We start from the raw sequence: 16,584 nt of genomic DNA on the forward strand, positions 1-16,584 counted from the left end.
TGTCCGGATCTGCCACGGCACCTTCGCAGATGTCATCTCTTGGAAAGGCTGGCATCGCAAAAGCTGCAGCTGTTTCTAGGCAGCTGTGCTCAGCCTATTGTTTTGTTGCAGACAAGGGATGTTTGCAAATGTGTTCGAATTTCCCCAGCCACAGTGGATATTTCTGTGCTAGATTTTCAACTCATTGTAGTGGACATGATAATTTACACATTATAAAGGTTGGTCTGCAGTGCAGAATCATTGTTGCTAGCCTTTGGAGTAAGGGTTTGAGAAACAGCCATTTCTTCTTTTGTGAAACAGAGGCATTCAAGCCCATTCATAAAATGGCTACAAAGAAGAAGAGGCCAGTGGCAGCTGAAAGAAAATTATCTCAGGGAAGCTCACACTGGCCTTGTGTGCTTTCTCACTTGTTTGGGCAGCAGGACACGAGACGCAGCGCTCCAAGCTCAGAGCATCTCGCTGCCACTGGAAGCGAAGGGAAGCCCGATCGCAGCCTGTGGGCTCAGGTTGTCTGCAGTTCTCATTCACGCACTCAGCAAAGCGTAACAAAGCACAGGCTAAACGTCCAAATCAAGGAAACTGTCATACTTAGGGACAGAAGGGGAAAGTACCCGCACAGAAGCATTTAGATCAAGGATACAGAGGTGATACGGCAATCCTAAATACTGGGCATTTACTGTTACTGTGGGAGCTTCAACTCTTTCCAGTCCACTTTCTCAGCAGCCTCGCGTCACCTAAACAGAGGGACATGAGCAGAAACCGCGTCCTCACTGTGCTCTAGGTATTCACAGAAAGAAGACATTTCTCTGCAGTGAAAAAACCCAGAAAAATGGCTCAGAAAGTGTTCCCAGAAAGATTCCACAAGGCAAGGGTCAGTGCACTCATGCTGAGACGAGAACGTGGCCGAGGCCGTGAAAGGGTCCGCGAGTTCCCGTGTCACTCGGTGATGAAGTTCCCAAGCATCTGCCAGGGCTGGGTCCAAATACCCTGATCAAAGGACAAACAACAAGCTGTAGTCCCAAAGGTGCCAAGATCACACTTGCACGATAGAAAATGCAACTTCATCATTCATTAATTCAGTTCTGCAGAGCACTCAAAGATTCTTACATAAAAGGTACCAAATAAATCCAAAGCACTATTAACAAAATGTTCAGTCTTTTTTACAAATTAATTAATTTGTGATATTTCCTTAATGAGAAATATTATCTAATGAAACGAACACACTACATCAAACAGACGTATATTATTCAACAGCTAATCCAACAGGAGAAAGTGATAGGAAAATGTCTTTGGGGTTTAACAGGGGAATAATAAACAAACAGGCAATCACATATGTTTCATTTCGTTTAATATCTGGTATCTGTGTGTGAATAAACATTTCATATCACACCTTTTGATGGCTGCCACAACAATATTTCAAAGGGATGCCTCCTTCTTCACAAGAAAGTGCAAGTTGCTCTTCTGTGAGAAAAGAAAGATGAAATACAGCTCTGCGATGCAGTTCCAGCACAGCCCCAGACCTTTTGAACTGTTAGGATTTATATGTCATTAAATAATTAACTCAATGATGCATGAGAGAAAGTAATGTGACTCTCTGTAAAAGACCTCAATTAATTGCTTTCATTTCAGCAGACATGGAGTTTTCATGATGAGATATAAGCGAGGTGAACTTTATTTCAGAGATTGCCTAATAAATGCGGTCATAAAAAAGGTGAAAAATGACTTGTTCAGATAAGACTTTTGTTTGCTGGAATGTTTTTTGTGTTGCAGTGTCTTTGGCTTAAATTAACTGACATAATCAGATGCCAAAAAAAGATACGCTAGGAGCCTTGTACTTGTGCTGCTCCATTCGCTTTGTACTCTTCTCTCTCCTCATGAATTCCAGGGACAGTAAGGGGCATATCAAGGCATGTCTGAACCATAGATTTTTAATTCCTTTATCTGCTGCCTTTTATCTTCCAGAATTCACAAGCTGGTATAAGCAATTTGGTTTACACTGTCTGCAACATTCTGTCACCTCTCTTGGGATTATCCTGTAGTCTAATAGGATATAATTCCTGACAGTGTAAACCTCTCTGTGCTTTATTTAATCCCACTAGTTCTATTCAGAATTCACTGCATCACTCTTAAGCCCCTTCCCATCTTGGTACCCACAGCCTTTCACAGGCTGGTCCTGCAGAGACTGGGAGGAGAAACTGGAAGGCTCAAGTCTTAAACTCAGTCCTTAGGGTATCACACTATAATAAATTAAGTAGCTGAACGTGCCATTGAGTAGAAACAGAGAGCAGTTCACAACCTGCTCTCTCACCCGACCTCTTACAAGCCCAGGACCAGCTCCGAGGTTGGCATATGTGATCCCAGCTAAATTCAGAGTAAGGCTCTTTCTTGTTCTTTAGGCTTGTTGCAAATTTGGTGAATGGGGAGAGAACTGCTAATGGTAAAAAAACAGGCAGCAGTGGAATATCCACTAGTTTAGGTTTCTGGTCAAGAGCCTTCAGCTAGAAGGGAGCATTTCTAACCCTGGATTTAACATGTGTGGAAATGAAGTCACTTAACGAATCGATTTCCAGACGTACAATTCGTGTGCCAGCGACCATGCGCTTACCTCAGCCCACGGTGAGATAACCTGCGCTTAACCCTGAGGAAGATTAGGATTACATGATCCAGATGGGGTTATCTTAACCAGGTTGCTGCTTCATTATTTAAAAGGTTACAAAAAAAAAGAAGGAAAAAAAAAAGGGCTAATCTGGTGCCATCTGCTCAGGATGAGGCGAGAATTATTCTGCCAGCATCTTCTGTTCACCTCTGTCCGCTGGGTTCACACAGGTATCCGTTCCCACCTAATTACACGCTGACACATTTGCTGCTGTTGCCTTCGAACTGGCACCTGAAGGCTGGAGAGTGGCTGGAGAGAAACGCTCTTCTCTCTTGAGCAGATGGCACAGCCTGGGCCAGCGGGACGCGAGTGGTGCTGAGCGCTGGACCGGCGCGCTCTGCCCTGTTCCAGCAGCTCCCTGCCGACAGGATCGGGCTGGCTGGGGAGCTGGAGCTCCCAGCGCTGGGAGGACTGTTCTCCAGTACGATCTCGACACAAACAGCTTCCCAGTTTGCGTGCGGAAGCGCAGCAGGCCGCTGCGAGCTCCGCAGTGTTTCTGCTGGAGATGGTGCAGTAGGGAGAGAAGCAGACAAGACGAATGCAACGTCTGTTCCTCTGAGCTCAGACTTTTCAGCCATCCCCAACTCCACAAAAGTGGGCAGGTCCTGACCTCCTAGGAAGCACATATTGCCAAGCACAGTTTATTCTCTCACCTTGGCCACTTTACTAGTGGCTCTGCTAGTCGGCAGCTCTGTCAAGTCAGGAATAATAGAGTCGTGCTGTGACTATTAGATAGTCATCGTTCACTTTCCACAGTCTGTTTCCGCGGTAAAGCTAGCTACTTGCAACCACAAAAATCACCTTGATCATGACAGTGAAAGAAAAGGGTGCGTCTAATGGGATCTTAATTGGGTAGGATTGACAGGCAGTTGAGGTTCTCCCTGCTTGAGGCTTTGGAAACCAAAAGGAACAGACCCTCCATGCAGCCAGTGACATCAGCTGTGGTCTTCATGTGGGCTGCCTGGAATGAGCTTCATTAATGTTTTCCTTGGTATAATCCATCATCCCTTCAACAATGCATTTCTGACAGTTAATTAGACTCCACAGAGTGGAATAAGTAGTGTCGTGTTTGGAATTATAATCCATTACTGAAAAACAGATCGTATGAGGCGTATCACCAGCCAGAGCTCTTGGACATCTTAAGTAGTTTTTATTCCAAAAGCTTGATAAAGTGTGTTTAGTAAACAATTCTGCAGCATATTTGCAAATGGCTTCATTACAAAGAGGAGTCAGGAATCAGAGGCCACCTGGTCAATAGAAAAACCCCAAATAAATAAACAAACACATTAAGAAATTCAGCCCCTCTGTAACGAAGATGAAACCCAAGTGTGATTAACTTCCTTGGATCACACTCAGTGCATTAGAGATTAAATCCTGTCCAGCTGATGCCTGTGGCAAAGTTCCTGCTGATTTCAGCAGGCCCAGGACTTGATATGGGAAGTCAGGTACGCAGACTAGACGACGAGAAAGATGCAAAAAGCTGCAGTGGTGACTTGCTTCATCTGAATTACGTGCCACATTTGGATTTTGGAAAGGTGCTCCTATTTACTGGTGTGCAGAACACCACCAGGAATTTGTGAGTGGCTTCTAATAACATAAACGTGATAAAAACAAACGCACCGAATAACACTAAAACTAATGAGTTTGGATTTGTAATGTTAGTAACTTGGTGAGGGCAAGAGATCCTAAGCCAGAAGAGGTCCTGTGGATGCACAGCAAGGGAAGCAATGTTAGAAGGGAGGACAGAGCTGGCTCTGTGATGAATGGTTTGAGGCAGAGAAGATGTTCTTGGAGTTCTTGTACTTTGCCTGCAAGTGCTCAGGTGTCCGCTTGCTTCAGACATGCAACAGTGCTGCTACCTTGAGGCCCCTGAGCACAAGCACAGTGTTTGTACAGCCAGCAATGAGATGAAGTGTGACAGGCAGGGCAGCAAGTTTAAACACACCTAGTCCATCGCTTTCAACACCTGGCATCACTTCCCTCTGTCTTCTCATTCATAACTGGTTCTTAATTTATTGCTTACCTAGGCAGCATTTGAAAGATGTCCCAGACCTCTCTGTATGCAAATAATTTGTTGAACGTGAACATCAGAGTTCTACTTGGAAAGCTCATAGAGCCATCTGGAAGTAACCTCATCTCCAGATGTTAAAAGGAGAGCCAATGCCTTCACCTTCTTGCCCAGCTGGTCTCTTACAACTCTGCTTCCATATCATTCATACTGAACAGAAAACACAGGGGAGGCTGCCAGGGCTATGGCTTAGCACCCTGGTTTTACCAAACCACAGGTAAGCCTCTGCTGAGTAGTTACAGCAGCTGCCAAGAGCACATCTACTTCCAGCATTGAATTTAAGTTGTCATGAGACGTTGGGCAAGTCACTTAGAAGGACAAGGGTTCCCAAAGATCAGTAACATGAAGATGAGATGAGTGATCCTTATGTCTTTTTGTGGGCCAAGCCTAAAATGATTTTAAGCTATTGCTGTTTTCTTCTTCAAAGGTATCTGTTCCCTGAGGCAGAGATGCTCCACCTGTGCACGCAGACCATATATCACAAAGAGACAATTTTCTGGGCAAAAAAGCCTGCTTCTGATGTCCCTCTTTCTAAATGGTCCCTCAGGTGTCAGAGTAAATGAAGTGTCACGGTGAAGCACAACCCTCCCTCCTGCTGCATAATGAGCGTGTGTTTGTTAAGATGAGCAAGCAGGAGCAGCCACCCCAGCAGCCTTTTTTTTCTTGCAAAGTGCTCCTTGAATCCCACCAGGGAGCAGGACCGAGGATTTCTGACCGCACACGGACAGTTTAGCTGCACACACAGAGAGAACCCGGCGCTGCTGGGATGCATCAAATCCTCTCTGTGTGCACAGGTCGTGTATACAGCTTACGCAGCTATGGAGAGCTTTGGTGTGCGTTCCTCTCCTCCCGTTAAAGGACGATCTTAGAGCTGACCCACTGAGCAATTTGCTGAGGAACTGTAGACAGTTGGCAGAAGGCTAAAAAACATTGTTAAACCAAAACCAGCAAAGCAAAAAAGGTCACAACTGAATATTATAATTTGTTTGCTGCAACAGATTCAGTAACTAATTGTCATTTCTTCTTAATCTGAATTGTTATCACCAGAAAGTCACAAAGAACGTGGGTTCTGCATTTATACCTACCTTATTCTTTTATGCATTAAAATAAATAATTTTTAATAACTGCATGGGCCACAGAAGCTGAGCTATTCTGGAAACCTGAAATGAGACTGCGCCTTTAACTTTGAATCCCTTTTTAAAATTTTATTTGATTTTATTATGCTCAACTTCTAGATATTTTTATAACAATGCTGTAGGGCAAGCAGGAGAGAAAATAGTCATCAGAATTGGAGCAGAAGATTAGATACACAGCTCTCAATGCTCCTGACAGCTATTCATTGATTATTTTGGGTGTAAATTGTATTGATTATGGTAATGCGAAAGCCCAGCGACAAGTGACAAGCTCAGTGACAGGGAAGCTTCCTAGGCCTGCATTTGTGTGTCCCAATGCTATTTGCAAAGCACTGCTGGAATTCACATGATTATGAACTGGTGTGGTTTCAGTCCCTGAATATCCCAGTGCATCTGGACCACTAACGAGAACGCTTAATCAGACAGAGCTGTGCATTTCACACACGGAAAAACTGAGGCAGAGGAAGACGCGCTTTGTCCAAGAACATACACCAAGGACGTCCCTGGCAGAGCCAACACTGAACTCAGATCTTACAAAAGATTTTACAAACTGGACTCAGATGTTACAACTTCCTAGCCAAGGCCTGTTACAAAAAGAGCATCTTTCATCAATACTGACTGCCTCCAACCGCATTGTTTTTGTGCTGGGGGAAACTAATTTTCCAGTGTAACTTTTGTCAACAGTGAATTGATGAGGGGCTGATATTGGAAAAGTTATGAACTACTTCTTACGCCAATCTCTGTTGTGACTCCTGGGAAAATAGGGCAGCAATTTTTCATAGGGACGTTCTGAGGACAGATACATGAAAGATTATAAGATGCTCAGATACAAACGTATGAGACAGCAAATGAAAGCCAAAGTGTAATAGGAATTCCACAGCAAATATTACCAGTATTGTATTTCTTGTGTATTTTGCTGCTGCAACCAAGGATACCTGATATTTCTCCTGCAGCCCTAGTTCTTGCACTCATGTCAGTAAGTATGAGTTTCAGCTTTCAACTTCTAACCACCAACATATTAGAAAGAAAGGGGTTTTAGCATCTAGTATCACGTTTTAAGCACAAGAGAAGAAAGACCTGTATCTTTGTTTTTGCAATGCTGGTAAATACTTTGTGCCTGTTCTACTTACCAGAAGGTTACACAACATCCGTGCAGAATGAAAACATCATGCCAGGCACAGACAACTGTGGCTTCTGCGCTAATTCTTTCAAGACTGTAAATATAGATCTTCCCCCATAATTGCAACACAACCTCGATCTGCCTGTGGTGCTAAAGGAAAAAAATAAAAGCTGTTTAATTTAATTAGAGTCCATTTGAAAACCTAGTAGCATGAAATAATTTGATATACAGAAATAACCCTCACCAGCTACAGACACCATTTCATTGTGTCTTATCTTGGTATAACAGTAACATTTACATTTCAGGCCTTAAACTGTATAAACCGTGTGAGTAGAGATAGCCCTAAGAACATTTAAAATGACGTCAGAGTATCACTCCTTATTCAGCTCCCTGTTCTCTCTCAGGCAAAGATGCTAAAAATGCTGCTAGAGCAACATTCACCCTTGAGGAAATTTATAGCTAATTCATGTCCAGCCACTCAGCTGCAATATCTTCCCTCCCAGTGTAAGCATCTCCCATTAAAGGCTCTTGTGGGTAAAACCCACCGCAGTGCTATATAAAGAATGCCCTAAAATGATTTGTGAGGTATACCATTAAGAAACTGTTGATTCGTACTACAGCAGGTCATTACTAGAAGTACTAAAAATGTAGGACTGAACCAAAAGTCTCAGGACAAGCTGGTAAAAAAAAAATGGTCATTATTTTTTGGACAAAAACCTTGAGGGGATACTGCCCCCTAAATTTCTTTTGAATCCTTTTTCTGCTTGTTTGCTTACTGCTTTGCTTGTTTTGATCTAATGAATGTAGAGCCCTGCATGGCAGACGATGGTTGACGAGCACCCTGGCAAGGGACGGATTTTCACCTTTTGCAAAGGTTTCATGATCTAAGGTCTGTTCTCACACCCATAACTGCCTTTCTAAATGTGCACAAGGAACCCCTTTCCTCCAAACAGCCGGACTCTCCCCGTGTATCAGCCAACAGCGAATAAAAAGGGGCACAAACAAGGCTGAACCAAACATCTGCACTGGGTCTGAACAAAAGCTTGCAAATGCTGTTGATGAAATACCGAGCCATCTCCTGCCACTGCCTGCCAACGCGGATGGCACCGACCACGGGAGAGTTTCAGACAGCTACTCAGACATTATTATTAATGATTAGTATTTACACTGTGATTAGCATCCGGCAGTCTTAGCCAGGGAAGAGAGATGCCACTGTGCCATCTCCTGCTACAGGTGTTTTTATACCAGTCACAACATACCTGGGTAAGGCTCTGAAACATGCACCCATTGTCTTGATGGATCTTGCTGAGTTCTGGTTTAAAAAGAAACAAAAAAGCCATCAGACTCATATACTAGATTCTAATGGTAAAGAAAAAAATCAAAAAAACAACCAAACAGAAATCGTATTAATATCTGCAGACCAGGCTAGGGCTGACAGGACTGGGTGATCCTACAGTTCTTCTTCTGCCCTTGGTTCGCAGTGATTCAAACCCTCTCCCAAGGAGACAGTTCAGAAGAAGGTCCATGTCAGTACCCAGATGAGGATGCAGCACAGAGCAGAATGGTGCTATTTATTATTTCTGTTTTAGAAGAGCCGTAATCAGCACCAACACAAGCAGATCATGACCTAGGAGAGCAGAAATGCTTTGGAGAGGTGATGTGGCACCAGGTACAGCACAAGGGCTGGAGCTGGACACCAGGTCCAGGTCACTGATGGTGCTTGTCCACCCTCTCCTTTCCCATTCTCACAGACCCTTCGCACCACAGATTCCAGTGCGATTGCGATGCCTCCACACACACTCTGGCTTATCCCTCCCCGCCTCCTGCCAAGTTGCATAAACCTGCATTTGTCTCTGACGATAGCCCAGTTTTCTCTCTTTATTTATCTACCTGTCGACTCATTTTACAATCCCTCTCTGGACAGCCACAGAGCTAGAGACACAACCAGATGCTGTGGCACGCAGTGAATGCCAACAAGCCTGCTGGAGTGTGCAAGCACCTTCACACAGAGGAAAGGTCCTTTTGTAAACATGCCCTGTGATCAAAGGGCTGACGCTTGCTGATATTTTCAATATTAATAATCTCCCAGCTGCCTCAATCCATTCTCCACCTCCCTGTTCCCCCATCCTTCACAGTTCGTGGAGAGGCAGAGCTGGGTGGAAATGGCGACATTTCCAGCCTCGTGGTGGCATTTCCAGCCTCGTGGTGGCATTTCCAGCCTCGTGGTGCCACTTCCAACCTTCTGGCAATGTTTCCACTGAGCTCTGCCTCTCTGCAAACCGTGAAGGATGGGGAAATAGGGAGTCAGAGAATGGAGCGAGGCAGCTGATATTATTAATATCAAAAATATCAGCAACATATAAAATGAAGCACATAAACAATACATGTAACATGCATACAATTTTATATAATTTTATTACATTCTGGAGATAAAATGTGGCCTACTGCACAGGTACCTGCTTGGGGAGTCAAAGCTATTGGAAATAAGGTCCATTTTTGATCCATTAGAGCCTGACAGTGTCACAAAACCAGGACTAATACTGACTTGCCAGCAGGGGTGAAAATTTATCACTACAAATATTTTGCTTCCCTTCTTTCTGGTACTTAAGGGCTTTCTAAACTCAAAGGTCAGAGGGAAACTGCTGAGAGGAATCACAATCAGAGAAAACGTTTCCAAAGGGGGAGAACCTGTAGTGAACGCATGTCCAGGGCTTCATACCATCCCAGGACCTGCCATGTGCCAGCTACAAAAACGCACTCCATTTGCAGATCCAATTTTAGTAGCTACGTTTCCTAGTGTAATCCACTGAGAATGCCTGTTGTATCACCACATCCCTAATATATGCAAAGCACAGTGATTTTATCTGTTTCTAGAATATTGTGTTGTATGGCCAGAATTGCACTTTAGAAGCCTGCTTATACAAGTTAGGATTTCACTTCCTTCCCCACCCAAATAAATGTCAGTATTTAAATGCAGTAGGTGTTATTTCAGGACATTAGGACCAGGATTTTAACTCCTGATACATAAGAATGTGGGTGTTTCAGAAAGGAAACCAAAAGCTGCTTCCTCTTGGCCTCAGACTGACAAGCAGGCACCAGGGCTGTGATTCACACCATCAGTCCCTCAACACTGGAGGCCACATGCTGACAGTTTTTTCACAAACCTGGCAAAGTTCTGGTCAGTGGCCCTTGATCTGCCCCCTCTGCTAAAGACAACGCCGGAGCAACTCAGAATTGTCTTGCCCAAGCAAGAAATCCCTGCGGCTCCCCAGCATCCTGCCCTCAGCCCCAGCACACGACCAGGATTCGCAGAACATTTTTCCAGAGGCTGGTCAATAAGAATCCCCATTGCACTTATCGGTGAACAATCCGCTTCCAGGAGGGGCAGCTGGAGAGAGAGGAGAGGCGCAGTGTGAAATGCAAACATCTGCTCGCCGCTCTTCACCGTGCTGCGCTCACTTCAGATGGGTTTAGTCCTGGTGAAACGCCTCTGACTAACAGCCCAGGGTCTGAAATGTGAGAAATCTGCAGAATTGTGCTGAAAAGGCAGAGCTGGTATGTCCCTGGCCCTCCCAGAGCTCCCTCTGCAGGTGAAAGAGAAGCCAAGCTCCTTTTGTATCCCATTTTTCACAAAAAAATGCTGCGTAAATCCCCAGTGGCCAAGTGCACAGAGACACAAACACCAGTAAGAAGGAGGAAGAGCAAAGGAAAAGCTGCAGCCCTGCGCATACTCAGCTTTCCCCCTGCCCACACACAGCAGGCGCCAAAGAGAACCCTCCTAACACACCCATGCAACAGCGTCTTGTGATGATGTGCAAACTTGGGAATACACAAAATAAAGTAGCGGGGTAGGGGGGTGAGGAAGGGGCATCAATCAGCCCATTGCACAGAACTAGTATCAGTAAATAAGTCTCTGTCATTCTTGGGTGACTAAAATATGTCCTGAAACAGCTACAGTCTCACAGCTACGGCTCATAGCTATCGAGAATGCCTGTCAGGGTTAAATCCCTCTTTCTTTTCAATTATTTTTTCATAAATTAAAACCCAAATGACAATAAATCGTGCTATAAAACTTAAAATGTCATTTGCTTTTATCAGAACTAAAATGAAGCTATACAAATATTGAAGATATAACAAAGGAGAGGGAAAGAGCAAGAAAAGGACGGTAACTAACTTTTCTTATATTTTGTTGTAGCTGAGGTGAATCACGAGCTCTGCAACTGGAACTGGGTCACAGGAGTTTTTCAGACTTAATGTTCTGGTCTAGACAATTAAAAAGAAGCTCAAGCTGAGACTCTTCAGCAGGGGCCAAGTCTGACTGAGAGCAGCTCTCAAGACGTTCCCTGAATCAGCTCAGCACCCTGGCAAAAAAGTGGCCTCTCAAAGTTTCCAGTTCTCCTGCAAGGAACTTTGCATATGGCATTTCAGAATCTGCTTGCATTCAGGCAATTGATAGAATTTATTGCAACAATAAAAACTGAATTTAAAAGACTGAACTTTTTATTCCTTCCTTCCTCTCTTCCAATTGAAGTGTGACGCCTGTCTCTGACCTTTTCACACCATTCCCGCCCTGTCTTCCGGCAGAGCTGAAGCTGCCTGCGTGCATTTGGGTACATGTGTACATCAAATGTTGACAACCGAGTTGCACATCTTCTTCTGCATAAAACTTAAGATGAGTCAGACCATAATGACCAAGAATTTCTGGGCTCGAAGGCCAAAAGTAGCCAAAGATACGACTGCTGATTAACTCCAACAAGAGCTAAAGCATCAAATAGTCCTGAGCTGCTTGAATTCCCTGCCTGGCTCTGCTCCGTATGGTAATATTGGCAGAAAAAAATATGAAAACATAATGGGAAAGCAATGAAATATGACCAAAATCTTGTAATGATGAAATATAATGACTTGTAATGAAGAAGAAGCAGAGGGGAAAAAAGTAATCAATTCTTGTGAAACAAAAACAAGCAAGAAGAGTAAGAGAAAGAAGGAGAGAGTGAAGGAGAAGAGAAAGGAAGCAGCAGCTGGAAATGACTTTTAACTTTGCACTTCATATTTTAAAACCAAACAGCAATTACAGCCAGGCTGGCACCGCCTTTCTGCACATTAATTCCCTATTATGAATAAAATTAATGATTTTAACAAACTCCTTGTCCTTGTAAAGTTGTCCTCTTCGTTATTGGTGTTAATAATCCGCCCGGGACTCTGACTCCAAAGCTCAGTATCATGTCCTGATTTTTTAAAGTTTAAAAAAAGAAAACAGAGATAAGGTGGGGAAGAAGATTTCAAGAAACAGAAAGTGATAATGGGACTTGACCCAGGCTGACGCACTGCAGAGAGATGTCATTCCTTATTCCATGGCCTACATAGTCAAATGGCAGCATGACCCAATGAGGAGTCTTCCACTTTTGACCAAGCAGGAACCACACAAGAACCCAGGCTGAACCACGTGCTTGAAAGCACACAGATCTTGCTGTTTCATCTCTGCCTTTCATTTGGAAACAAAGATATCAGGGAGGGGACACATACATAATTTAAATGGCAAACAGGTGGCAGTGGAGAGAAACCTCCTGCAGCTACACGGAAGCCTACGAGGCTTTGCACAGCGGCAGATGGTGCCGATTGCTCACTATTGCCAGGCGGGATCTCTGTCTTGCAATAAGAGATTCAGAGCTGCTTGATTCTACAGCCTGAGAGCTGAATTCACCGGGCAGAGCGCAGCGTCCCATGTTGCAGCAGGGACGGAGAGAAGCTGCCGAGGAAAGAATGCCGGTTACCGAGGATGTTGAACTAGAGATGCGCCACTGTAAAGCCATGGGATTTCTTCCCAAAAGGCCAGATGGCTGGAATAAGGAAATTCTGCAATGCCAAGTAAAAACCCCTCACCTGTGTACCTGAATTCACTGGGGAAACCTGGCGGAGATGGCAGCAATTCACAAAACAACACCTGCAAAACTTGCTATGAGATTTACACCGATACGACACTGGGATTGCCCCGCATTTGCAGAGGAACCTCAGCTAGCGGGCTGGCATCCGTGCCAGACACCTTTTCCAAAAGACGGCCCTTCCACAGAGCAGCTGGAGAAGTTTACGCTGTCTCCCCACCCCACTGAACTGCTCTTGCCCCGCTGTCAGAAGCCGCCGTCCCCGCAGCTCGGCAGCCAGATTGCTTTTTGAGAGCGTTCCTCCATCCACTTCAGCCATAATCGGTCAGCTTAGCTCAAATGGCATAAATGATATGTTTGCAGTAACCCGAGTCGGATGGAAGCCGCTCACAGAGCACTCATGCGAAACATTCCTCCCACAGACAGTAATCTTTGGAAGAGATACGGGTTACAAACAGGGGCAGGGCTGCAGCATTCAGACCTACAGGGCTCTGCAAAATGAACAGCGTGAGGCCCTTTGCATCAGACATCTGAGGAACAACTAAGAACTGAAGGGTCCTACGGTGCCTGCATTTTAACTTGCAGCCTCCTGTCCAAAACTTAGGCGGGACGCAGATCTGAACAGTCCAGGCTGGTGTATCTGTGTACACTAAATACTGTATTTTCTAAACATCCTCAGCCAAATTTACAAGGGTTTTAAGCCAGTTTTAATGCTGGCATGGCATTGTTCTTACATTTTCTGTCCTCAACATGCAGGTGTTTACCTCTGTCAAGTGAACAAACATTGCACAGATCCTTCACGGATCAGAGCACAGAAACACATTTTCTCTTCAAAGCCTCCCTATATAAAACGCCAGAGTTCACCAGGCAGTGGCAGGTTTAAGTCACCTACTTTGTCCTCTCTGCACATTAGAATTTAAAACCTACAATAAAAAGGCTGAAAGGGGAACTTTAATAAAAACATTTTAAAATGTTTGAGGCTTCAGTTGATTCAGCCTCCTGCCCAGCAGCTAATGTTTATACTGCACTTTCTGCACAGATTTAAGCACCATCGATGTCCTCACACACTTTTCTTCTTTTAGACAAATGGTCTTCTTTCCTCAGCTCTGTTATTTCCTAATGGGATGAAAATTTCACAGGCTGTCTCTGTTAGCAAACGATCAGGGCTCTCCTGAAGCCGAGGGTCTTTGCCAGAGGGTGTGTGTAAGAGACATTAGAATTAAATTCAGACGCCGGACTCTCAATGTCACCTGCTCCAGAGATAACCAGGTCCCAGTCCTGCGTCAATCCAGACTGGCACTGACTGGAGGTGGTTGGGTAGGGCATGAACTGAGTTTGGCAAGGCCAAATCCCACCATGACAAGTCTCTATACCAAGAAGCCCCCACTTCAGGTGGCGCCAACTCGGCCGCACCGGAGCGGATGGTGAAGCGGACCCGGCATCTTCCACTGGCTGCATTTCAAACCTGCCGCAAAGAACTGGAATCCACATGGTTTCCTCTACAATTTCTTCAGAGACCTGATTCTCTTTTGCCCTGTAGCTTCTTTACACTTAAGGGGGCTGAGATTTGGTCTAACTGTAATTTACTGCAATTTTAAACCCGATTACCCCCTCAGCATGGTGCTGTATAAATGCAATGCAGGGCCTTTAATTTTCTAGACAAAGGTATTATTTGAGTTCCTTTCATAGCCTAATTATTACTTAGCAAATATCATGTTGTGGTGAGTATTTATGGATAATTGTCAGATAATACCTAATTATATGGTTAATACTGATAATGAGAGGAAAGCCTCAACTATTCAAGAGTCCAGATTTTTTTAGACTATCCCAGAGCCCCAGATATTTCCAAGCACTTGTAAACTGAGCTGGGCTTTATGGGGTTTTTACTATGTCTAGCATGTAGCTCTTGCTACAATACCTCAGACTACTCACTGGAATTTGGTTTCACAGATAGGTATGGACTGGTCTGAACTTCTGAGTGACCTGACATAGCTTTAAACCTGATTAAGTCACCAGATAGCCCGAGTCAGGGGATAACGTATATGACTGAACAGGCAGACCTTTCAGGGAATATCCTCTTAGGGAATAATGGTCCATGGTAAATGGAGAAAAAGGTTTGATTCAAAATTTCGGATTTTCAAAACCATATGATAGAGCATGGAGAAAGGGTTGCAGGGGGGAAGTTGGGTCCATTTTTCTCAACTCTTGTGATTTCATAACTGTTCTTTGCTGCAAGTGCTTCCCTGCACTGCTGTGATGCGCAGTAGAGCGAATTGCTGCACATAGAATAAGGCAATCAGACACGCAAACCGTGTTTTCCGTGCACTGGCGAAGAGCTAAGCTCCGACCTTCATAGTTCATGAAGTTAGCTCATTAAACCACCCGTGACACCTTGAGCAGCCCCAAATGAAGTTTAGTCTTACCAGGTAACAAACAAGCTCTTGGCCTCTTGGACTTGAATCTATGAGTCAATACCTTTCCCGGCTGAGACTGTAGACATAATGATTAATTCACTGCTGGCTGCCTGGGCAAATAGCTACATAAATACAGAAGAAATGGTGCCTAGACGATCAGATACTGCAATCTGGAAAAACACAGAAATGCAGAGATACATGGAGAAAGGGAGACAGACAGGCATAAGATTGTAAGAACTGTTTTGAATGGGTCAGAGCAAAAGCTGGATCACAGCCCTGACAAAGACCAGTAGCAAATGATTAAGGAAGAACAGAATATGTTCAGAGCAGTCCCTTAAAATTCTGGCAACCACAGGCAGACTGCAGTTAGATCACTGTATTTTATCATTATTAGGGAACCTGTATTTTTTGAACCATCTCGTGAAGACCAAGAAATGGACAAGGCCAAAGCTTGGGCAGATGTTTTTAGCACCTTCTGGCATTGCCTTGTGTGTTGGGGGGTGCCATCGTCCAGCTGGGGCACCGCAGGGAAGGTGGGAGAGCGTGAGAACCTCACTTGTGGGGTGGTTGTGATGTGATTTGTAGCTGGGAAGCCTGGGTTCCACTGGCAGCACCACATTAGAGTCAAGCAAGTCGCTTCGTATCTCTTAGCCTTGATTTACCCCTGTAAAATGAGCTTAACAGACTACTTCATGGAGTAGTCTCAATTAATTAGCATTTGTAAAACTGCTCTGAGATTCCCAGATGAAAGGCTGGCCTGGAATGGCAAATTGCTAATGATAATTAATAGTTATTCATGATCTCTTTACAGAATTCCAAATTATTTTCTGAGGGGAAGGAAGTAGGGATAGAGGCTCTCAAGACAGAGATCACTAAAAAACCCCACGACAGCTATACCTCCCTGCCTGCCGCCTCCTTCCCCAGCATTTATAGGAAGAAATGACACCTCTTATGAGCAGAGGAAATGGAAGGTAATAAAGGCCCCAGGTGCTCCTACATTCACCGCACGTTCTTCTTCTGGCATGCAACGTAGCTGGGGAGGGGTGGGAAGGGGGAGCAAAACAGCAGGAGTGGATGAACAGGGGTGTTACATTTCTCTCTCAAATGGATGCAAAGGCAGCCCTAATTAAACAGATGTTCTTAATAATACTCTGACAACTGTCCCTGCTTTAATTTGCTTCCGAGTAAAGATTAATATAACAATGCAACAACACTTTACAAGGGGAGAAAAGGGAGCTGAGCTAATAAAAGGCAGTAGCTTACACGGTATATTATTGCTTTTCTTTCTGCTTGTCTAGCGAATATTTACCTCCT

General features: G+C 44.4%; 1 long non-coding RNA gene across 1 annotated transcript in view; it reads right to left on the reverse strand.

Moving 5' to 3' along the window:
- Window positions 1–8,273: 8,273 nt before the first annotated feature.
- Window positions 8,274–16,584, reverse strand: part of LOC309448537 — a 34,335-nt gene continuing 26,024 nt past the window's right edge. The window contains exon 3 of the long non-coding RNA XR_014185816.1: window positions 8,274–8,289. This is a non-coding gene — a long non-coding RNA (uncharacterized lncRNA). The remainder of the gene's footprint in view (window positions 8,290–16,584) is intronic.

This window comes from Streptopelia decaocto (genome assembly GCF_964273445.1).
Source record: "Streptopelia decaocto genome assembly, chromosome: 21".
NCBI classification, from domain to species: domain Eukaryota; kingdom Metazoa; phylum Chordata; class Aves; order Columbiformes; family Columbidae; genus Streptopelia; species Streptopelia decaocto.